The sequence below is a fragment of the Paralichthys olivaceus genome, chromosome 10 (genome assembly GCF_024713975.1).
Source record: "Paralichthys olivaceus isolate ysfri-2021 chromosome 10, ASM2471397v2, whole genome shotgun sequence".
NCBI lineage: Eukaryota > Metazoa > Chordata > Actinopteri > Pleuronectiformes > Paralichthyidae > Paralichthys > Paralichthys olivaceus.
Window position 1 is genome coordinate 15,959,585 of NC_091102.1, and position 24,239 is coordinate 15,983,823.

The 24,239-nt window shown below is 39.4% G+C and overlaps 1 long non-coding RNA gene across 1 annotated transcript in view; it reads right to left on the bottom strand.

Moving 5' to 3' along the window:
* The window catches only part of LOC138411766 (uncharacterized), a 37,374-nt gene extending 16,661 nt beyond the window's left edge, over window positions 1-20,713 (bottom strand). The window contains exon 1 of the long non-coding RNA XR_011244259.1: window positions 20,487-20,713. This is a non-coding gene — a long non-coding RNA (uncharacterized lncRNA). The remainder of the gene's footprint in view (window positions 1-20,486) is intronic.
* Between the last annotated feature and the right edge of the window lie 3,526 nt (window positions 20,714-24,239).

Sequence of the window (24,239 nt, forward strand, 5' to 3'; positions counted from 1 at the left end):
CTGTACAGAAAAAAGCGAGACAGCTTTTCTGCTAGTTTTTTTCCATTTTATTTATATTTATCTCAACTAGCTCTGCAAACCAATTCTATTTTCCGAGAATTGGAAAACAAAACACATGCATGTTGCTTTCAGTGACAATCACACAGATAATTACTTCCCCTCAGCTCTATAGAGCATTTGTTTTTGGTTTTATGAGCCACAACTTTACTGTTTTGATTTCAATTGAAATGCTTAAATGAACCAACTGGATGCTACCTACACATAAAACCCTGAAAAGAAGATGAAACCAAGAGAAATTGTACCTATACTACATCAACAGAGATTTGCAAGCTGCTAATGAGTGAACGTCTTTCCCCTCATGCTTTGACCTAGTCTCTAGATGATTCTTTAAAAAGGGTGTTAAACAGTGCCTCAAATCATGTCCTAAAGATAACGTGTAAATAACATCCCTCTAAATACCTGTTAAACAGCTGTTGTTTAATCCTTACAAAAGAAACAAATCCTTAACAGTATTGCATGATCATCTATACCCTCCATTCTGGATACTTGAAATGTATATATACACACAGAAGTTTCAGTGGACAACCTTTTCTTTATATTATAAAGAATAATCTGAAGCAATTTCAGACTGGGCAGCATGGTGCAGTGGTTCGAATCCTGATTTGGATGAGGTCTTTGTGTGCAGTTTGCAGATTTGGGATTAGGTTAATTTGAGACACTAAATTGACTTTAGTAGTGAATGTGAGAGTTAATGGTTGTTTGTCTCTGTATGTTGACCCTGCCATACGCTGGCTACCTGTCCAGGGTTTACCCCACCTCACGGCTTTCAAAGGATAAGCACTATAGGTAATGGATGGAATTTCAGTCAGGCTTTACAAAAGCACTATTGAAACTGCCCTTTACTATATATAATCAAGGACTCAACACTGGAAAACAAAACAAATTAAGGTCTCAATACTTCTTAGAAGCACAAGGTTTGATACAACTGACCATGATGTCCTTAGCAATTGTCTGTAAACGTGGTTGGTCTTTCTGTTTGGTTAAAAACATACATCAAAGGGAGAAGTCTTGAAGGTCTTGGTCTGAGAAACATGATGCCTGGGTTTGAGTTACACAAGAGAGCACATGTATGTTTCCATATGCTGATGACACACAACTGCTCTCTCTTCTGAGCTAAATGATGCTGCTGCAGCTGTAAAATCCATCACTACCAGTTACTTTCTATCTTATAGATGGATGAGCAACAATTTCCTTATTCTAATCAAAGACAAAACTGAGATCCCACTACTCAGCCTTAAAACAAAAAGAGAAATGCTGTTTCATAATGTGGGGAAATTAACTCCATGGATTATAAATAAACCAACAAGTTCTGGTGTAATCTTAGATTCAGATCTATGATTCAAGTCCCACATTAACAAGGCGATGAAAACAGACATTTTCCTCTTGAGAAACATTGCCTAAGAGCAACCATTAATATGTCATAAGATGCTAGAAGAACTAATTCACCCCTTTATTTCAGGTGATTCAATTACTGCAATGCACTTTTCACTGGAGAACTCCTGAAAAACACACATTGGCAACTCAGTTAAAACTCTGCAGCTGAGCTATTAACCAGGGCCAAGAGGAGAGGGAGAGAGAGAGAAAGACAGAGAGAGCACGTTGTTCATTTTCTTTCTTGTCTGTAAGGGTGTTCAGTAACATTAAGAATTGATTTTAAATTCCTCCTCCTATATACAAAGCCCATGATGGGTAATTGCCAAGCTACATTTCCCTTATTAACTATTCTCATTCAAGAGCACTGTGATTGTCTGCTGCTGGTTTATGGAGGTTCCTTGCAAGTGCTGGAAGAAAATCAGAGATGGACCCTTTGTCAATTACGCCCCAGAGCTATATAACACCATATCTAGAGATAGCAGGTAAGCCATCTCTCAAAGAGCTTTGCTTCACACTTGTGCACTTAACTAAAAAGTTGTATTTTGTAGAATTGTATTACATTATTCATATAATTATATTTGGCTTACTTTTATTATTCAGTGGGATTTATTCCCCATTTTATGTAATTCTATATTTTCATCTTCACCTCCATCTGAATTATCATCATCATTATTATTATAATTTTCCAAATTATGGCATTTTAACCAGATTTGATGTTAAATGTATGTCTATTGCATGGCAAGGTAGTGTGGTGGTAGCAAAAAGGATAGAATCCCAGTTTGGTTTCTCTCAGTGTGGAATCTGCATGTCCTCCCAGTGTCTGCATGGGTGTTATCTATCTACTTCCTCCCACAGTCCAAAGACAAGTAGATTGGGATCAGTTTAATTCCAGACTCTAAACTGTCTGTGGGTGTGAGTGTGAATGGTTGTTCGCCTCTGTGTGTTGGCCCCGGGAAACGCCGGTGACCTGTCCAATGTGGATCAATGTACACCCACGCACGACGGCTCCAGCTCCCCTCGAAAACCTCTAACAATAACAAGTATAGATAATGAATGGATGAATGTCTAGTACAGCCTTCTGTCCATTTATTGTACAGCAGACACAGAAAGTTAGTGACTAGCTGGAGAAAGATAGTGGAAATGTTAGCAGCTTATCCTAACGAGTCTCTTCAGGAGTTGGTTGAGACCAAAACAGAGCTGCAGGGAGAGTGACCATAATATTGATTTAGATTCACCAGATGGTCATAAACACAACTCCAGATGAATGGTCTTATTGTTTAGCTGTATTGTTGCAGCTTCAAAGTGAACGGGGCTGAGCCGGGATGTATATGGTGTGGGAGGGGCGGCTGACAGTATAGGAAGTATAAGAGCCTTTTATTTTACATCCTACACTGAGCTAAATATGAGGTAAACAAACATACATTTGAAAGGTCATAAATGAATTGCTCTACATTGTTTTTGACCTTCTAATGAGATCACAGGTTCCATGTAAAGCTTATATACACAGTATTAAACTCTGATCATCCACACTAAGTATAATCAATTTCTGTTTCTAATTACAAGCCCAAAGCATTTCCATTATCAAAAGAATCTTAAATCTCTTTCCCATTGCTGCGTTACTTCTTATATCATCGGTCCCTGGTGATTTTCCAGCTCATTGTTTGTCGGCGCTGTTGAGCAGCCAGGCTCTTTATGCAGGCGTTGATTGTTTTCTGAATGCTAACGATGACCTGCCAGTCATCACTGCTGATCAGAGTACTGAATGAGCTTTTCCTTCCTGTTCTTTACCCTGGAGTATGATTTCCAGCTCCTCAGGCAATTGCAGTTCATTTGGCTGCATGCAAGAGAAACTGCTCTGCCCTACTTCTCAGGATCTTCAGCTCTATTAAAAGTTGAAGGCGCGTTGTACTTAAAATGTCCTATTCTATTCCGTTTTAGCGTATTCTACGTATGCAACCGGAGTTCGGCCGTATGTACACGGTGCTGAATCAAAGCGAGAAAAATGTATTTCTTCATCAATTGATCTCTCCCGGGCAGAAAAAAAAGACGCCCAAAATATCAGCCTTTGTATCTTTTTAGACAGCGTTATGAGTTTGCGCTTCAACACCGTGCAGTATTATATTTCCACATCCAGAGATTAAGGAGTTGATATGCAGAGAAGAGATTTCAGCAGAATTCTGTAGCAGATGCTTGCCACGGAGCCGCTGCTATTATACAAAGAGTGGAGCACTTTCTGTTTAATCACAAAGTGTTTATGTGCAGCTGCCTTTGTCCCAGTTGCATGTGGTTTCTTCCAGTATGTCTTTTTCAACACTTTTCTCCCCAGTGTGTCCCCATTGTGAGGCTCTGTGTTGTTCATCTAAGTGATGTTGGTCCTCTTGATGCATGGGAAATCAATGATGCTGTTCAGAATCCATCTGAGTTTATCTCCAGGCCATGATCCATATTAGCAACCCTCCTGCCCCTCAACCTTTATTGTAATGATCTGTCATTTTTAGAAACTGCAGCCATTTGTAAAAGCTGTGCCAAGATTGATCTATGTTGTTTACAAATTCAGCAGGTATGGCTGCAAAATTATCCCTGATAAATCATGCAGAGCCTCCTGATCCCCGAGATCCCCTGGATAGATATCCACTCGAGACGGCTTCCCTGTCGGACGAGGTGGGGGGAGTCGGCTGCTGGAGTCAGCTCTCTGTGTTCTCTGGTGTCTCCTAATTAATCTGGACAGCCTCCATCAATGTGAGAGGCCCACTCTGGTTCATATCTCGCCGCATGAATGTGAGGAACGACTGTCGCTTTTCAACACAGTTGTGTGTGAAGAAAGTCACACTCTTCAGGCTTGGACATGTCAGCCTGGCTCGCTGACAATTTCTCGAAACTTGCTTTCAGCACCAGTGGAAAGTGACCAGATCATTAGTGACCACAGTAAACATTAATGACATAAAGGCGTCTTTCTGTGAGGAACCATCTGTGAGTCTTTAATTTGGCAGAAAGGGTCCAAGGTGTTTTGATCACATAGTTCTTTGGAGATGCCAACAAGGGTGGGTCCAGGGGCAGGGCCGGGGAGGGGGGGGGGGCAGAAATCTGATTGGCCCCTGAAGTGTCCCTGTCTGTAGTTTTATTTTTTTTTATTGTTACTAACAATGATAATGTGTTAAGAATTTCTATTTTCAAAGTCTCTGTGAAGAACAAAATGTGCTTCGACAGTTTCTAAATATATTCAATGGTGTGTGTTTTTGCTCAAAGCTAAAGAGCTGACAGTGAACAAGGAATGACTAAAATATGAACATTACTGAATCATTGACATGGCCCCTCTGTTTAAATTGTGGCCCCTTTATGGCCCCTGATTTAGAAAAATCTTAGATCCACCAACATGGTGTCACTGACCTGTACTTTTCTGTTAAACATGATTTTATCACCTCTTTCCTTTTTCCCACACAAACAATTCCAGTTAAATAATAAGAAATAAAAATCTATAGATATTTTCCACAATCAATCACAGGAAAATCCCTCTCAGTCATGCTTCACAGCATAAGTGTAATTCTGAAGATCGTCTGTGTTGAGGTCAAAGACAGGGATGTCAGTGTATATTTCAGATTTGAATTGTCAAAGCCTGAGAGGAAAACTCGAATGCCATAAAGTACCTCAGGTTCATGTTGCTTGGCAACAAAGAGTCTCTGAGAAGATTTGAATGCAGCTCAGACATGGCTAAATGAAAAGCTGCTTGAGGTAAATATCTGCCTTAGCCGTGTCTTCTCTGTGATGTTCTCTAATTATAAGGCAGCCAGGCTGCAGAGGAATATGCACGCTGCATCAAACCCGAAAAATTGGCTAATCTTTCCCGCTCACCCCAGATGTTTGTGATGAAGCAACTTTGCTCTATCTCACAGAGGCGAGAGTTAAGGTAATTAGCTGTTTGTTTTGAATGCTTAATTAGTATTGTTTGATTACTTTCATTAGATGTAACACACTGCTTACACTAACAGATTTGGTACACTTGTAGTGTATCCCAGTCAAATGGAGGAGACAAATTCTAACTGTGGAATCCAATGCAACATATAGGGAACCATGAATTAATTTAAAGATTACAGAGCCGACATGTCGATCACTACAAAACAAACACTGCACATAGATTCTGAGAGTCAGAGTTTGACAAACTGGCTGAGTGTTGATTTTTACTATTGTTTTGTGACAGAATAAAAACTCTGAGCTCATCTTCCTCTTCAGGAACCAAACATTCATCAGCCCACAATAACAGACAAAATCAATTCTTTGCTTACAAGCAACAGCAAAAAGGGAAGGAAAGAAAAGAAGACATAAAGGATAATTTGAGGTGATGAAATACAGGGTAAACCATCTTCACGCAAAGACACACAGAGACCGATCCGCCCCCGCACTTACATTTCCACATTCTCAACCATACTGACAAATCACCTACGGCTGCATGCAGAGTGAAACCCCCCCACTCGCTACCTCACCACTCCACCCCCCCTCCCACCGAGCCGCCTGGAGCTTTATTACACTCGGAGAGTCGGCCCCACCGATCTATTCTGCTGAGCAGGACGCCGCGTGTTTTAAGTCATGCCCTGTAGTCACACCAGCCACTACAAGCCGCATGCAATTTGCCATTCACTGCCCATTGATGCAATTAGAAAGCAATTAACATGAAATATGCATGCTGCCCCGAGATACAACACAGGAGGCAGAGTATGGCCTCCACGTGAGTGCCAAAGCGGCTTGACTTCAGACATTGTGACGGAAAAGAGCGGGCCACCTTTCCTGATTTCTTTGTTAAGGTAAAGATGGGCAGGTGTGAATAGAATCCCCACTGCCAGGGTTTCATTTGACTCTACCAAATTGGAAGTCACATAAAGGAAGTAGTTGTGCTGACAAAAGCTAGCTACAGTTCTCTGAACCGGTGCCAGTGTATTTCATTATTATGTGACATAATTATCTTTTTTTCTTCTTGCTCTTTGGCTGAAGACTGATGTTAATGCTTGGTCAGCAGAGGCAAAGCCAGTCAGCATGTGTGTCTGTCAGATAGCATCTACGGCTCCTGGTCTCCATCTGCCAGTCCCTTATTATATCCAACCTCCAATTTGTCCATTGGATTTTATCTACATTTCCATTAGCCTCGGGCTGAGGATTTGCCATGATTGCTAATTGGATGCACCGACCAGTCTAGGTCCGCTGTCTATTTCAATGGGCCAGGTCTGTCTGCTGCTTCCCATTAGTCTTGTGGGATGAGATCCGCTGTGGATGAGCATAGAGAGAATAGATCAGGTGTGTGCTCTTCTAGATCTCCTACAGTTTCTTCTCTAAAACTGTTCTCCATTAAAAGAGAGGATGGTCCACTACATCACTGGCATGATGTGTAATTTCACTATCTGAACTCGCCTGGTAATGAACCAAATGAATTGCCTCTATAACCCTTGAGTGCAGGAGTATTGTTCTGGCACCTTGCTGTATAAAACCTCATGTGTTAAGTGAAAATAAACAGTGTGTTTTGAACTCCTCTACTCGTAATCAAGCTCTGTGAAGAAAGAAGTAAAGCTGCAGGTCATCTGACAGCGTTCGATCAAGGTGACGCAATATTACCAACCGATATTTATAACTCCGAGATGAATGAAAATATTCTTATTCATCTTCTTTCCTCTTTACCTTGTCAGATACTAAAGATTGTTTCTAACTTTCAAAATCTGATGAGTAGATGGGGGCACTATCACGCTCCGCCTTCTTGCATCATTACAGCAGTCAGCTTTTTTATTTAGTCCTGTTTTGAGAGACAGATTTGTTTTTTTGGAGGAGGCTGGTAAATAAACACAAAGCTTGGATGCACATAGCTACTTGTTTACCTCATTATTGGTTCTTGAAATCCTCACAGTGCCGTCCTTCCCCAGGCGTCCACTAGATGGCACAGTATATTCTCATTATACAGGGACAGCGGAGGAGGGGGCCGCTCTCAATTCAGCGACAGGAGCCTATATCCACATGAGGCACCGAATGCAATCCAATTTCAAACCCTTTGTGTACAGCTAACTTAGTTCATACAATCTTGCTCGCAGATGAAAAATCATGTTGTCACCATCTGGACTCTCTCATAACCGGATCTCACTTTGAAAAAAAGGAAAAATCTTTGTTATGCCTTCATGGTGCTGGACGACTGATGAGTCAGGCTTTTTAATGTCAGTCACAGATTGTGATGCTTCAGAGTTAGAGAGGGAAACAGAGGGAAAGAGGCCGTTGGACACTAAGCTCTTGCTTAGTGAGAGCACGCTGCAGGAGTGATTCAGACATTTCTCAGAGAAAGCATTCCTCTCTTTCGGCAGTTGGGTGCATTTACACAAACAACATCTGGAGCAAGCTGCCCCTGCCTTGCTTTGGCTTTTTTTGCTTCAGACTTTTGGTCTCCAACAAAGGACATTGTCTATGTCACACTGTCAGCCATTCACAATAAGCTTGTCCTGCTGTATGAATTTGCTAGTGAGGATGGAATAAGAAAAAGTTTTTTCATTTAACTGTACCATAGCTCGGCGGAAAACAAACTTTCCTTGTTAACCATGCAGTGTGACATGCAGTCAAGCTGTGAGGGTTCTCTGTGTCCTGTGGCCAGATGTGTCTGACACTTGCTGAAAAGATCACCAGCCATAGAGCAGATGCTTCATGATCATGATTTCAGCGTCTGAATCTGTTTGGTGGACAGTTTGGTTTTGGATGAAGGGAACAATGCCAAATGACCAAAAAATAAAAGCAGAGGCGTTTGTTCAATTAGAAACTGGACGGTCTGAACGTACTTTCAGTCACAGCAGACGACACCAATTACCACTGTCCCATTTCTCTTTTTGTTTTAGGTTTTTTCCCCAAAGGTGTCAGACAACATCATATATGATAATCCTTTGGTTAGTATGCAGCATTCTTACAGGCTTGGCACTGGAATCTGAGGAGACACACTCATGTCTGCAGGTGTTTTTCCCCTCTAGCTCAGTAAGCCTCTGCTATATCTTGTGTAATTAGGAGATAATGAACCCCCGCCCCCTCAACTCTGCCGAATCATCCCTCACTGGTGAACTGTCAAATCTACATGGGTGACTGTGTCAGATCTTCAATGCCGCTCCGCTCGGCTCCGGCTTCAAACTTGTCAAAATGTCATCTTCTCTGCATTTGCTCACAGAACTAAATGCTCCCTAACCATAAAAAATTAAACCATAACCCAGAATGTAATTATTCAGTTACTTGACTTGGTTATTATATTGTTTAGTTTATAGTTGCCCTAGTGGTTTTCTCTCTGTTGTCACGTTTTGCTCTGCTGTCTTCGAGGCATTGAGGTCAAAGCTGTGGGTTGAAGTCGATGATTCAAGAAAGAGCTTGATAACTTGAAGAAATGCTGAGAAATGCAACAAGTGCAACAGCTGTCACAGAATCTGTCTGCTCGGTAAAGACAGTGCTGGACCAGTTTGGACAGTTACCAAGATTCAGCCTCCAAAGCAGCCATCAGCGAATCCTCCACTGACACGATGACAAGCAATACAAGGAAATGAGTAGACTGTGCTTGAAGCTATTTTGAATCTGCTTGACACTGCTTAACACTTGAAACTTTTTAACATGAGACTACATTGAAGTATTCTCCCATTTTAGTAGGAGTACACAAGATTACAGATTGACAGTTAACAATCATGGTTGTTATGCTGCAAACTACAGATCTGTAAATCGTATGTCATATAAAACAGACACACAATTGAGTGAATTAAAAAACTGACTCTTCTGTTAGAATCTATAAGCTTTAGATTGATTTCACAAACGATGTTATGAACTGCACCAAAATAGATGCTGGTATGATTCTCTGCTCAGTGATTTATAAAATGGGGGTGCGTGGGAGCTGATGATGTGTACAAGTCAAATGTGGAGCCTTCAGTTCCATTGTTAAAGTAAAGTGTGATATATCACCAACTTTCCAGACTTGTGAAAATGCAGCATTATTGCTACACTTCAGCACTGAGTACACAGTGAGCTTTTTAATAAACCAGGAGCATGTTTGGATTTTCAACTGCAGAGACGGACACACAGACTTTAAAAAAGGCTGGAAAATTAATGTTAAAATACTTGAGTTATTCTTGATTTCCTTGAGCACTAATCTGAAAAATACTTTTGCAAGTTTCAGTTTGAATTTGTTTTAACAGACTGTATAAAGATGGACACAACATGGACACAAAAAAGTACTTTTTTACCGTAGTGAATAAGTTCTTTGCAAGTTCCTTAGTTACTGCCCAAAGGTTTTTTGTTTTAACTCTACATCAATGGTGTGTCGTCAGAAGCTCAAGGAGATTCTTAAAGTTCCAATTCCTGATGGAGAGCCTTAGGTTTCTGCTGATGTGCGGGTTTTTTTCTGCAAACGGTCGCTCAGCTCCAGTCTTCAGGTCTGCTTCTTCTGCAGCTCAGTGGTATGAGACTCTCCCTGTTATGACAGAGACTTGTTCCTTTGAGTCTCTTCCTTGAGGTTCCTCTGATAGAGAGCTTGGCAGTTTCTCTGGAGGTCCCAACTGAGCATTTCCTCAAGTACAGTAACAAGTTCAAGGTTGGATGCTCTCTGGCCTTCCAATTCCTGAGGGGGACCCACACACTTTTTCACTGCCTCAAGTTCTACTTTCCTTATGCACTCCATCTGCAGCTTAGTGTTAAGATGCTCTTCCTTTTTGACAGAAAAATCACTTTTTGCTCTCCGTCTCCAGCCTGGTAGCCACCCTGGCAACTTTTATTTTCATGTACCATGATTATGTCACTCTCAATCTTAAGCTTGTTAAGCACCAAGTAGTTTTTTTCAGTCCTATGCATTCCTGAAAGACAGCATTGGACTTTTTCACTGCCTCAAGTTCCTGCTGATAGACGTCATTTAGTTTCTGCAGCTGAACTCTCAGCTCCAGTCTCAAGGTGCATTCCCTCTGCAACTAGGTGGTAAGATACTTTTTTATATTACTGAACATTTTCTTTTTAGGATCTGCCTCCAGACTAGTAGAGGGTCTGACAGCTTCTCCTTTGAGGGCCCCAAAGACAACCTTCTGAATCTTTAGCTTGTTTGTTAAAGGTTGTGTGTAAGATTTAGGTGAAAGGGATCTACTCTAATTTAATGTAGAATAATTCTCATGATGTTTTCACTAGTTTGTTTCATCTAAATTGTGTGGATTGTAGTTTTCTTTCCCACAGAAAAGGCCCTTTATATTTAAATACTTTATATTTACATTTTTTTACATGAGTCCAGACTGGACAAACTAAACACCTTTTGAGTTTTTATGACAACTGAAGTTCACCACAGGTTCTTTTTCATGTTTGGAAGGAGAGGGTGAGGTGAGGGGTGTTCAGCTGCAACATGCAATTTCAACACTAGATATCACTAAATTCTATACACTGTACCTTTAAGCTCGGAGACAGATTTTTCCAGGTCTACCAATTTATTACGGCAAGCCTAGCAGCGTCGGACGGTTTCGCTTTCAGAAATATCTGCAGATGGACATCTTTGAGTTTCTCTAACCAGTCTCTCTTTCAGACTACAGGCTCTTCAAACTGGTCTGTTAGATCTCTTTTGTCTCCATCTATATCTCACGCACCCTCTCTGTTGAAAAACCCTTGGTAAGACCATCTGTGATGCGCTGGTCCACTTCATAAGATTTACCCACAAGTGTAAGGTAGATATCTCAAAATAGCCTGTGAGATTAGCCATAATATCCTCTATCCGAAGGGAAATAAGTCTCCCACTGTAGAAAACTTAATCTCCTTTGTCTTCATTACGGTCGCTGTCATTCACACAGAATAACTTCTTCATTGTCTGAGTATGAAAAGGAATAGAATAAAGGGGCAGAAATGCTCAGTCGGGAGTCAACATGAAAAGAGGGAACAAGAACCCATGAACATGACACTAAAAGCTAAAGGCTATTTTGAATCAAATTTGAAGTTATATATTTTGGGTGCTATGGATGAAAAGAGTAGCAAACATCTAAATCCTCAGATGTGTCTGGCCATGAAAGACTAGATACAGTTTTGGTTCCAAGCCTTAGATCGATAATCTGATTCATCTTCAGATTCCTTTGGTTGTACATGATTTACAGTGGAATTTATACTTTAAATTCAAAAAATCAATCATTCTTCTAATGGCAAACTAGATAAACCAATTACAAAACAAAGTGAAACATTTAGAAGGCAGAAAGCTCTGCAGTTGGTATTAGAAGTCTTGTTCGTCGCATTATTTGCAAGATCAGCTGTTTTCTCTCTCTTGGACTACAAACATTTATATTTACCTTTAACATATGTTCCAAATGTTCCCTGCTCACATTTTCAAATGATTTCGGTCAAGTGTATAATAATTCAACTGAAATGGAATTTTGCCCAATTATCATTGTTGTATTCACTACAGGATGTTTACAGGTGACATTTTCAGGAACAAGCAGGTTTCTGATGAGTTCAATGAGTAATGACCATGTGAAAAGTAATTTGCAGGGTCAGCAAAGTTACACACATATTTGGATTTAGTAAACTTGCATTATATAACGAGATATCAGCAATTCATCTTGGTCTTCTAAAACCTAAATGTCCATATTTAACTGATTGTACGAATTAAAGTGTATTAGTAACAAAATTATGTTTTCAATCAACATAAACAAAAGATGTTTTATCTGCAAAAAAATCACTATAAACATGCTCTTATAATGTTCAGTGATCATCTCCTGCTTATTATCTCTGCATATAAGAACATTGCTAAGACTTGCTAAGACTTCACTGCAGCCTGTGCTTGACTGCCTAAATGACATCAAATTATGGATGAATTCAAACTTCCTCAAATTAAATGGAAGTAAGACTGAGGGTATTGCATTTGGACACTCTGAACTGCTGGATGTGAGCACCCTTGGCCCTCTAGCTCCTAATATTCACTCCACCGTGAAGTCTTGGTGTCCATTTTGATAGGTTTTTTAAATTTGACCAGCAAATTTCCTCAGTTGTCAGATGTGGCTTCTTTCAATTAAGGCTAATAGCCAAAGTAAAGGCCTATCTCCCACAAAAGGATCTTGAGAGGGTTATCCATGCCTTCATAACCTCTCGACTCGACTGTTGCAATTCCCTGTATGTAGGCTTAAACCAATCTTCCATTAAACGCTTGCAGCTCGTCCAAAATGCTGCTGCTCGCCTTCTGACCAAAAACTAAAAGAGAGGCCATATCACACCTGTGTTGCACTCCCTCCACCGGCTTCCTGTTCGTCACAGGATTGATTTTAAAATTTTACTGTTAACTTTTAAATCTCTTAACGGACTGGCACCACATTACTTAGCCAAACTTCTCCATACACACACTCCAGTTAGGGAGCTGAGATCAGCTACTCAGCCACTCAGCTCCTCCTAAAGCAAGACTCATAACCAAAGGTGATCGTGTCTTCGCAGTAGCCGCCCAAACTTATGGAACAACTTACCACTCCACATTAGATCTGCACCCTCTCTTTCACACTTTGAATCACTACTAAAAATATATCTTGGCCTTCTTATTGAATTGAGTAAGTTTTTATCCCAGCTGACTTTATTTTATTTTATTATGTATCTTATATTTTACTTTATTCAAATGTTTAATCATTCTACTTTCTCTCTTATAATATTTTTATTCTGATGTATTGCATGGTACTGTCCTCTTGTTGTACCTTGTACCTGTGAAGCACTTTGGTCAACAAAGTTGTTTTAAATGTGCTATATAAATAAATTTGACATTGACAATAATTCATAACTACTAGGAAAAATGCTCCAAACTTAAAACCAAAGAGCCACAAACAGGATTTTCTTTCAGGTTTTGCATTATAAAAATATAATAAATACAACTGAAAGAGAAAAGTACTAATTCTTATATTAATATATTGAACATTGATGTTGCAACCTTATGGCTTTTTTTTTCACATTTGGGTATTTTAGAAAATAAGAGTGTCCGTATTAAGGGATTCCACCTTTTAAAGGTTGTGGTAAAGGGCAGCAGCCACAGGGGTGGGCAGGGCCCCAGCTGATATTGGCAGCATCTCTAAGTGATGTCTCCAGATCTTCATACATTATTCAAGCCTCGACTGGGGGGGGGGGGCTCTCCCCAACTAGACTTCCCTCAGAGATTTCACACCGGCCTGTGTCTGTGTCTGTGTCAGCATTGTTTACGCTAAAGAGCACACATGGAGGGAAAATACACTATATTTATCCTTTACCTATTTATTGGTAGTTAGCATTCAGAATAAACCGGGTTATTTCCCCTCAGAGAAAAACTGTATAATCAGTCAAACAAAAACAAAAAAAAGACGCCTGTTATTAAAGGAAAAGTACGAGAAACATTTTTAGATTTCTCTGAGTAGTCTACACATAATGTTATTATAAATATCTCTCTTCATAGGTCACCTTTGTGCTAATTAAAATAGATAAATGAATGAATAATCCACCCTTACCCTTATCTCAGACACCTGGTAATTATGTATAATAGTTCAGGATTGCATTCATTTAACATACTAATTAAAGGCTTAGCGTTTGTACAGCTTTGCCTCACAGATTGATTTGAGTTGGGGGAAAATAAGCCTAAATTTAAGGTACTCAGATGCCTTGGTGTTTTTCTTTAGATCGGAATTAATCTTTCATCAGTTTATCTTTTTGCTGCCACACATTTGCTCATTCATCTCATCAAGGGTGATGAATACAACTGACCTTCTTGTCCTAACAAAATGGCACTTGTGGCACCCTAACCCTACGTCCGAGCTTCACAAAAAACATCCAGCCTCTCTCAGAACTGTTTTTTTTTTTTCATACTGCGATTCTCCTTTTTTCAACCTTGCTAGTGAAGGAAAAACGTGGAGGAGGACCAACGTCGTGTGTTCTCTTTTGCGGCAGAAAAAAAAGAAAAAACAATACCATGGATGTAGTCATGGCTGAGATGTGGAATTGGCCTGTACATTTAGTAGCTGGAAACGAGTTGGAAATGTGTTGTTCTTTTAGTCGCACCTATACAAGCACGCAACATTCAGTTGATGACACTTCCTGGTCAGCTAAATCTGTAGCATTAAGGTTTTTTTTTTTTGTGAGACCCCCCACACAGAATTATTGAGGGCAGATAATTGGCATCAGTTAACCTCCAGTCAGGAATGCCCTCACAACTGTCGAAATAGGCAAATCAGGTCTAAAATCAGCCCAATTATCCTCTAGTGTGCAGAAGCCCTAAATAACCAACAATGCCAAATTTTTATTTTTACAGTTAAAAGTATAATTTGACGAACATTTTCCCTCATCATGGAAACATCTGTTGTTTGGTCTCCTTGAACACTCTTATTGTTTATATGATTATTCTTATTACAACGGCAGGATTCACTAGTAGGAATGTGTGCTTTGTTGCATTCAGAGGGGAATCTGGATAAAATGCTGATTCAATTTGACATTCTACAGAACAATAAGCAGTCAAAACTAAATCGACTTTAAGCATCAAAATAAAATGTTTGTACTCATTTTTTGATGTTGTAAAACAGTTAGGTGACATATTAAAGTAAACTTAATATCTTAAAGATGGTGGACCACCATGAGCCAGTAGAACAGTGTCCTTGGCATTATTGTACAAGTCTCTATACACTATAGGAGGGATATAACACCATTCAAATATATCAAATATTTATTTGTTGTCTTTTGTGAAGTTGTCAAACATTAATTCCAAATCTCCAATAGGGTTTTATTTAGGCCAATCTCTGGTGACTGCAAAGAACATACTGAAACCATTCAGTCACCCCTCGTTCAATGTGGATGCTGGTTGGATTAACTGCTGACTCTTGATTCCCAGTAGGTCTGAAAGAGAGTGTGAATGGTTGTCTCTAAGTGTTTGCCCTGAAATATGCTGAAGACTTGTCCAAGGTTTATTCCACCTCTCGCCCAATGCAAGTTGGGATCGGCTTTAGCCGTGGCACTATGCACAAGTATACTTCAAACTCACTTTCATCCCTTGGTGTCCTATTGCTCCTGCACTGAGAATTTCAAGTGGAACAGGTGTGCTCGTACAATTAATTGCATTTTCTAAAATGCAATCCTCTGACTGTAAAGCACAACTCTCCTTGCTGGTAGTGACGGTATTTGCCTCTTGTCTGTGTAAATATATATTTTTTCACCAATATGCACAATAGCCCAGACTGGCATACGCTTCTTAACATCAGGGAATTAGAACAACTGTTTGGAGGAAATCCATGATTGCATACTCACAGATGGGCAACTGAAAAGATTGTCTGGGCTACAAGCTAAATGGTTTGGTAAGCTGGCGCCCTCCTCAAGAAGAGGACACTGCATCCAGCTCCGAGGCATCTGCATGTACACAGCAACATGTGGGAAATCAAAGGGAGGAGGTATGCATTATGTCAATTACATCATGGATGCAACACTGCTCTGGTATCCTGGAATTAGTGTGTGGGTGCAGAAAACACTACTCCTCGTGAGAATCCTCATCTCTCATCTTCATGAACGGAAACACCTTTCCAAGAAGCACTTTGTGGTTTACAACATTTTCACAATAGAATTCATGCAGTTAACTGAGTTGTTCATGTTATCTCTCATATCAACTTTAAGCTTAGCTACAAACCGCTGGAGACGTATGCAGCGCTCAGGGGTTCTAGACTCAAGCACTTACACTCCACCATAAAATATGCAGACTGCTCCGTCCCCTGAGCCCCCATGGACACTCAGATCATAGCATCATACAGAGGGTCCAAACATACAGACAGCAACTGAAGAGTGCTAAAGCATCCAGGACTTTAGTGAAGAGATGGACTGTAGAATCAACAGAAATACTTCAAGACAGCACAGAGTCCACTGACTGAGAGGCCCATTAAGGACAACCACTCAATTTATGCAACACAGTGGGAAAACTGAATCTGTGAGCAGATCCCAACAAAAACCATCATCAACAGGTTCAATAACTACAAGACCTCGCACTCCAAGCCAGTCTACCTTACCTGGATATGAGTACATCCCATATGAAGAGGTAGATCTTCAAAGAGGAGTGCAAAAAGAGAGTGTGATTCAAGCACCAGCGACTGAAGCCATCTGGACCAAACTTTAAGACAACAAAAAGCCCTGCAATCACCCCATCCCCTTGACTAGCTGAAGGACTCAATATGTTTTACATTAAGTTTGAGAGGTCCCCGTCACACACACACACACACACACACACACATAAACAGATGGCTCACCTACCCCAAAAAGACAACCACCTCAAGACCAGCAACACTGAGGCATTGTGCCACCTAACTCCCACCAGTGTTCTCATGCATTTTCAATCAGTCCATCTCTGAATGCCATGCACCAGCCCAGTTCAGTGCTTACACAATTGTTGCCTGAATTACTACAAATCTGTACTAATAAAGTGCGTTGAATGACTCATAATATCCTTCCTCAAACTAGTCACTGCCTGTTCTTTTGGACCCTGTTCAGTTTGCCAACAAAGCCAAAGACAATCTATTGGTGCTGGCTTACAATGGCAGTTTGATTCCAATATCTGGTTAATATACAGTCCCTGAAGGAGACCTACAATCTGAATGGTTAACAATACCTAAACTAAATCACCTATGACTAAAGAAGAAGCAAACACAAGAGCTAAACATGCCAGAGTATGGGCAACTACAAAAGGATTCCATTTGTTGCAACTGCTTATTTGAAATTGAGGCTATTTAGGTGATGAAAACGACCGACAAAAATGTGAAACACAAATTGATGGGAGATGACCTCGTTTCGATGTTAAAAGCATCAATCTTTCTGACCATGATGATGAAGATACAAGATTAACGATCCCATTCAAAAACAAATATTTGACACGAACAGACCAACGATGTTTCCTCATGACTACCCAGATGCAATACACAACATAACAACCTCCTATCAAGACTCTGCATCATTTAGACACACTAACATGAACCTAAACCAATAGCAGATGGTGAGGGTAAAATACCAACCATCTTTTAGAGCATCATTGGAATGTCATCCCCATGGTAGAGATGGGGATGACTCCAGATGGCAAATATGACTTACACAATAAGAGACAAATTCATATGAGTGTAACAGTATTTTCTAAATAAACTACTCAATGGTAAATTAGATTTGCCACCATGCATAAAAGAGGTTTTGCTGCTCTTGCCTGTAATACATAGAAATATTTCCAAAAATGGGAAAAAATTAATGGAAAAAGGACAAAAAGAATTTATCACTAGAACAGAAAATCTTGACCCATTCCATCACAGGCTTTTTTCAGACAAAACTGAATGAAAAAAATTCACATCATTCCTGTTGAAAGACATGTTGAAAATGGTTCAAGCACGGTGTCATAGTTAAAGTACACCTTTTCAAAAATAATCCACAAAGAGAAAATCTAACTTTTTCTTTTTTAACATATCATGAATCTTAAATGCCTTCTTTGTACAATACTACACCTACAAGAAATACATTTCTAGTTCTGTGATGCTGCACATATACTTGGAACATTATAAACTTAAGGGGGAAAAAAGTCACTTGGAAACAAGAGAACAATATTTACAGATAGCAAATATTTATATTCCAAGTAAATCTGAAGCACTGGTCATAAAATATATCACACCAGAAGCAAAAAGTGCCAGTCAAAACCAAATATCACCACCTACAGTGACACATCAAATCAATGAAACACAAGCGTAACACCTTTGAGTCCCCTAAGTAGTGTTACTGTACTGCCTGAACAAGTCCTGTTCGACAAAAGTGCCAAACTGTATATTCCATTTACTGTATATTGAATCCATACAAAAGGGAGGAATCAAATGGTATCTGGGAAAATGTTGTTATCTTTAAAAAACAAACCTGATAGGGTGTCAATCGATATTGCGCTAATTTAACAACTAGAAAAAACATGCAAATACACAGACTTGGATATAGAACGTTTGAAAAGCAAAATACTTTAACATATATAATAATAATAATTCACCGTCCAGGTGAATGGATAGAATTACATGTTACGGTCAAAAGGCCAAAAAAAAAGAATTCCTAACAAGATGCAGCAGGACAATTGCTTAACTCATTGGTGTTAAAGTCATTTTAACATTACATTTAACAACGAAGTGACGACAGGCACCTGATGAGAAGTACCTGGATTCCAATAACATTATGGTGCAATTCAATGAGGAAAACACTGGTGAAGATAAAACACAAAGGCTCAACTTTGACACAGTGTGACTGAGAATGAATGCCACTGCATTTAAATTTAAATTGAGAGAAAGAAGCACCTCAACCACCACAGTGTTACATTTTCTACTAACACATGCAAGGGCAACAACTGCTCACAAAATTCAAGGTAATAGATTTTAAAAAGCCAGATCAACCCATCCTTGACTTAGACTGCTGGCTTCAGTCTGCAATGATATTCAATATGCCATGCTCTCACGAGTATAATATTTGCCACAATTCTTCATACTATAATTACTATAAACTCAATTAAATCATGGCCCACACTGTTGGATTTTCAGCAAAACTCATCACTCTTCACCCTCAATTTTCACAATAATCTCTTTGAACATCTGATCACTACCGGCCCACATTGACCATATAAAATCTCATTATGAACTCCTGTCTGCACAGCCCATTCTGTTACAGGAAACCTGGGTCCTATACATTGTAAATCCCAGAGATCTTTGTACAGCAAACAACAACCCACAAAACTTCAATGGTGCAGGCTGTGGAAAAGACAGTGCAGCCTACTTTCCTCTAGTGTCTCTTGTTAAAACCAAGTTCCAGAAAACAAATTCAAAATAACTTCCATTACCTCACATGCCCCGAGTAGAAACAATGCATGTCCACAGATGCCGTTGTAAAACAACTTCATAGACAGAGAACCTCATCCAGGACTATTCAAAAGCCCATAGTGTTATTGGAGACATGAATTTCTGCCAGAGGGAAAAAAAACAACTCATCTCCTATTAAAAAAGCTACAATCACTTCCATCCCTCAATAGCTCCTCCAGACTCCACACTAGAGCATTGATACCCAACCTGAGGCTTCAGGGAATATAGAAATAATCTTCGAGCTCGGGTCATGTTTCCGTTGGCTGGGAAAGCTACACCATCTTTTACACTGCATAAGCCTTTATTTAGAAAAAAAACACCAGGGCCAGATTCAGACACAACACACAGAATGCTTGTTTGGTTTGGGTTACGCTTGGTTAGTTTTCTCGGGCTTGGTCAGGTTTGGACAGAAAAGTATGGACTGAGCCAAACACTAATCTACACACAGGAGATAAATGCCCTGATCTGTGGTATACAGGACGACAACTGGTGCCCACCCTAAAAAAATGAATATGTATTTTCGTAGGGTACCTTACAGTTTGTTGGCAGGTTGGTGAGCAGGCTTGTAAAGAAACTGTGTCAGAAATCACTCACTAATCACTATATAATGCATTATATAGTGAGTTCTCCATTTTGTAGTGGTGTGCACATGTTTTGTGAAGTTTTTCTATACACTATATAGTGCACTCATTGTTTCCTACAATGCATTGTGAAAAGTAGTGCACAACCGATGGTCACTAACTGAGCAATATCTTCCATCATGCTTTGCACTTGCGACAGAGACAAAAAGAGGAAGGGCAGCAGGAACAGCCTTATCTGTCGTACAAATGTAAATAGAAGCAGATCCGCACATCACAGCATAAACAAGTTTATTTTTACATTTAAAGATGATCATTCAATATATTTATTTTACCTTAAAGTATTAATACTAAGTTTAAAATAAACATTTAAAATTTACTGTGGCCAATGATGTTTTTGTATGTCATAATCCTATGACAATGACCAGACCAAAAGAGGAAGTAAAAGACCAAAAGGTACAATAAGTAACTTTAAAGGGAAACTTAACTTAAGTTTGTTAGGGAAACAGCTCGAAACCAGAATTTTGAAAAAAAGTAAAATTTCAACAGCCCAAACTGTCCAATAAGTTATAGTCCATCTTCAGGGCAGATCTTAACTTACACTTGAAAACAGATGAGGACCCACATGCAAGTTTTCAATTCGACTCACCTGTAACAGGCTGGCATTTATATCAGATGAAGGTATCCAAAATAAACCACAAAACCAAAGGTGAGGTCAAAAACCAAAACTTGAAGTAACTCACAGGAAACAAAGTTGGCATGAACACTGAGTTTAAATACAGGACCTAACAAAACTCAGGTGAGTAAAGGAGGGAAAACAGACAAAGACAGGAAGTAAAAGGCACAAAAGTGAGACAAAGGGATCGTTTACAAAATGAAACAGGAAATAGCTGAATGTGCAGAAAAGAAAAAAAAAACAACTTAACTCAAGGAGGAAGTGACGGAAAGTCCAAACCAACAAGGTGAAAGATCAAAAAGTCCAACCGAAGAAAACAAAATCATAACACAAACATCATCAGGTCTGAAATTGAAGGCAAACATATACATGGAAAAACTCGCTACTTCTCAGATTATGAAATGACTTCTATTCCATTTATTCAATTTCAATAAATTTGTTAACAAATGTAATCAAAATGTATATATTTTTTTAATTTTAATAATCTTACCAACTCATATTAGAACCCTTCAGACCCTATGTTTAAATCACTGCAGGACACTTCTTCTCGCTGGCTTTTAATTAGAGTTGAGGCATTGCTTTCATCTGCTACTGTACTGTATTTAAATTCTCAATAATTGATGATGATTAAAATTTTGTTGCTTCTGTATTTTCTATTTTCTTCTCTGTTTTTTAACATTTTTTCTTTATCATTTGTTTTGTTTCAGCATTTAGGTCAACAGTGGTTGTTTTAAACTTACTATATAAAAAAAACTTTTATTTGACTTGATAAATGTCCTGTGTTCCTGTTTAACAGTTTTTTATGTCAACAATATTATTTGTTATAGATGATATGAAATGGTTTTTTTTTATTGGGTTATCCTGAATGTTTTCCAGGTCTCACACCACCACTCAATAGCCCCTGGTTCATCTTTACCGGGCTGGCAGGTGTTTCAGCAGTCATTGGTATGTGTGTTCTGAGTTTGATAATGGAAAATAAAAATTAGGGAAGCATCATCCCACAAGTTTTAATATGCCACTGGGTATAGAAGTGTGTAATGTTTCTGCACAATCTGCTAAAAGGGCATTTAACAGCTACATGCTTCCAAGGATATCCTCTGATGATGCTAAATGAATGGGTATTCTTTTTCTTTTGAAGGCAACAGTGATTAATTATTGCTCTAGTTTTTCCAGGAGAAGATGGTTAGACTTCAAATCAAGCTTTTAAGTCAGCTGTCAGGAACACAAAGGTTCTTCCAGGCCTTAAAACCAGAGGTGACCGCTTGATAAATGAAAGATGTCCTGGCAGTAAAGTTTTATGTGCCATTCCAGGTAATGTGTTAATGGACTGTCTGCCACCTGCTGACACTGGTTCGTGCCCAGGGCTTCATAATAACTGGCTGAGATGGAGGGTTGAGACTTTATTACCACATGTTATTCAGGAGGCCTTTTTACCCTGGTGATCTTTCCTGTGGCTTCTGTTGCTCATATTCCACAAATTAGTTATTATGAACACTAAAGGTTTTAGATAATTTTGTTTGAGAAAGATGTCACTACCAGTAGAATGGTTTATTTAACATGTGCAACATGGAGCTTGTGAATAAGGTTCCTGTGAGACAAAATCGTTGGTTTTGCAACTGCTCAGGGAAAATAACTGTTGAAAGGAATCCAGCTGTTTTATCAACAGGGAAGATAAGCACCCGAGCAACTGAGCTATGATACTTTAATAAAAAATATATTCTGGTGCAGATTCTTTGGCACTGGTTGAAAATCAGTTTTTTAAAATTTGCTTTATTTGCATGCAGATTTTAACAGAGTATGCTTTCTTCAAGTTTTTAGTCTTCAGGAGTTCAAAGCACTTTTGTACAGTAGAGTATTAGGGCCAATTAAAGAAAGAGAGAAAAGAGATTTGGGAAATGAAGTAATTTTGCAGGAGAACAAAGTTGTATTATTGTAAGAAAAAGGTGATAAAGTACCGCCTTTATTTTATATTACACATAAAGTTTTAATATTGCAAGAAAAAAGTGATTGGTATCAGGCATTATTTTAGGCAACATGCCATTTTACAGGGGAATATCAGTGTGCAAACTACATTAAAATGAGGAATATGGAGCATCTTCCTTAATCATTTTTAAGCAAAGGTTTCAAATATAAGAACTTCATCTTTTGTCACACCAGCACCACATTATCATAAATATCAGGGCTTTGAAAATAATCTGCAAGAAACTTTCTCTGTTCCTTAGTAGGAACTACACAGAGTAACAGGAAACGGCCTCTTCTGTGGAGGAGGAAATGGTTGGTAGTGGGTGGCTGCAAGAATATCATTGATTAGAATTGTGTGATATTGGGTTTTCGCAGTAGAAACAATGAGACTGGAAATCAGGAAGTTGGATGAGCACAATTTTCATTGCTGGTCATTTCCTTTTTTTTCTCTTCATAATATTGTGACTTTTCTCATTAATTATGACTTTCTTTCTTATAATATTATGACTTTCTTAAAATCTCTGTCATAACTTTGATAGAACTTGACTGAGTGATGCAAAATAATATAACGAGTAATTTATCAAAAATTAACTAAACCAACATTTTACCCCACACAGCAAAACTCTGTCCCCAACTCTGGCTGCTGTTTCCTGCAAAACGAACCAAGCCCAACCTGACATGCATTCGGTTTTCAGTGTCGGAACCCGACCCGAGTCTGATGTGTTCCCCTATTACAGACACACTGGGTGTATAAAAGTCCATTAGATTCCGTTCTGTCCATTCCGATGTGACCGAACCTGATCCAAAACCACATATCATCTCAAGATGTTTGTCTGAACCAAGACCAACCCACATGGCTGGTGTCAGGTAGCCACACTACTAACAGCATTCAACATTCTCCACTTGATATAGTGTATGTTTTCACAACAACACAATGGTTATACATTTGCAGACATATTCTTTAGTCACCAGGTCATCTGTTCCTGCCTGGTAGACCAATTCTTCTTTCATTGTGCTTGCAACACTGTTCCTTTGTCAGACCCGTGGGGTTGAGAGCTGACATTAAACCAGTCCCTCTACGTCCTGGGGGAACTGCTGGTGTGCACATCAGAATTTTTTCTGTCCCTTCCTTCATCTCTGTCTGTGGGGCCTGCACTTACGTGTGCTGTTGATGGAGGGAAATAGCCTCACGCTGGGAGAGAATGGAACTCTCGCTGCACTGAAGGTCGGGAACAAAAGGCCTGCCAGCACCACAGCCCCCTCGTATCTTGCAGAAACTCTGAAATAGCTCTTCTGGTGGCTATAGACTGTTATCTCCCATTCACTCATGTAACCTCTTTAGCAGCTGTACAGGCCATTATCGGGTCTGGACTCTGCTGTTTTCATTTCCCTTTATTGCAAAAACATGAGCAAAGTTAGCGCTGAAATGCTTACCAGGCACAATCGCAAATGTCTGCTATTGCTTTGATGTGCCAAGGTTGTTGTGAAATTGAGAGAAGGCTCATTGTTTCCACACCATTTGAAAAGACCAGAAGTGGTGATAAAAAAGCATAATTGAAGGTAGGTCCCTTTGTTGATGGACTGTGGAGAGGTGTTGTTACTCTTGTGCAAGTCTGCAGCTTTACCCGTCTTACACCTGATCATCGAACATTTTATCCACTTAAGGACAAATACACTTGAAATCATGAGAAAATGGAAAAAGACATAACAAGGCCTTCAAAAACTGAAAGTGAGTTCGGACCATGGTGTCATTACAGCGTCTCT